The 1107-nt window shown below is 39.7% G+C and overlaps 1 protein-coding gene across 1 annotated transcript in view; it reads left to right on the top strand.

Moving 5' to 3' along the window:
• The window catches only part of abhd17ab (abhydrolase domain containing 17A, depalmitoylase b), a 12425-nt gene extending 11899 nt beyond the window's left edge, over nt 1-526 (top strand). Inside the window, exon 5 of the mRNA XM_058389696.1 lies at nt 1-526. This exon is cut by the window's left edge and continues 3283 nt beyond it. The gene's annotated coding sequence lies outside the window, so the exon portion shown is untranslated.
• Nucleotides 527-1107: the final 581 nt, after the last annotated feature.

A 1107-nucleotide genomic window follows, 5' to 3' on the forward strand; every position in this document is an offset into this window, starting at 1 on the left:
TGTGTGTGTGTGTGTGTGTGTGTGTGTGTGTGTGGGAGGACACAAGTGTTTGGAGGACAAGTGCTACACCGGGGCAGGCTTTGGGACTGTGGATTAAATTGTAATAAAACTGAGTGTGTGTGTGTGTCACAGAGGACCCAGATGAACTTGAGCTCCTTTCAAAGCTCCAGACCAACGTTTAAAACTCTTTTTTTTTTCTCTCTCTCTCTCTTCCTGATTTAAAGCAGCTGTAAGTTGTGATTTTTTTGTAAAGGCGCTCAGACGGACACAGCTCTGTCAGATACACACACACACACCTGATCATGGAGCTTTATTCCTTTGGGGTATTTGTGTGTGTGTGTGTTTTTTTCTCCTCCTCCTCCTCCTCGGGGGTTAAACGGGTTTTTGCGGGTGGCGTGTGTGTCCTCGTCGTCTCTACTTACACGTTGTTTATTATAATATTATAATTATTGCAAAATTGTTGTTTTTAGTTTTTCCAGATTAAAAAAAAGATCTTAGAGAATTAAAAATAATGAATTGATTATTATTGATTGTGTGTGTGTGTCGTGACTGTGACTGTGTGGGTGTTTATAACTGTATGAATTTGTATAAGGGTGTGTGTGTATGTAAATGTGTGTGTATTAGGGCTAAAACGATTCCTCGAGTAACAGAAATTATCGAGGCATTGATGCTTTGCCTCGAAGCTTGGTTTAGTCCATTTACTGGAACTACACACAGAGACGATTCAGGCCGAAGAAAACGGCAGAAAGTTTTGATTGTTTGGGATCCTGACACACTAAAACAGACAGAAAGCTCTGTAGAGTGTGATTACTGTAAGACTGAACTGATGCACCACAGCACTACAGGTTCCATACTCCAATTCAGTGTATCTCAACCTCGGGGAAGTCTCAGACATTAGACAAATATTCAGACGTTAGACAGACATTCGGAGGTGGTCTTTTAGGGACCGTCAACAAATAAAAATCAGTGAAGACATATTTTGGGATAATGAGGTGTACCTTGTGGGGGTTTCCAATTAGATTATTTTGGTACTAGTTTTGGGTCACATGACCTAGAAGGTACTGAAGGAATAGTGATTTTTTAAATTAAATAATAAATAAATAAATA

Source organism: Hemibagrus wyckioides, linkage group LG05 (genome assembly GCF_019097595.1).
Source record: "Hemibagrus wyckioides isolate EC202008001 linkage group LG05, SWU_Hwy_1.0, whole genome shotgun sequence".
Classification (NCBI taxonomy): Eukaryota; Metazoa; Chordata; class Actinopteri; order Siluriformes; family Bagridae; genus Hemibagrus; species Hemibagrus wyckioides.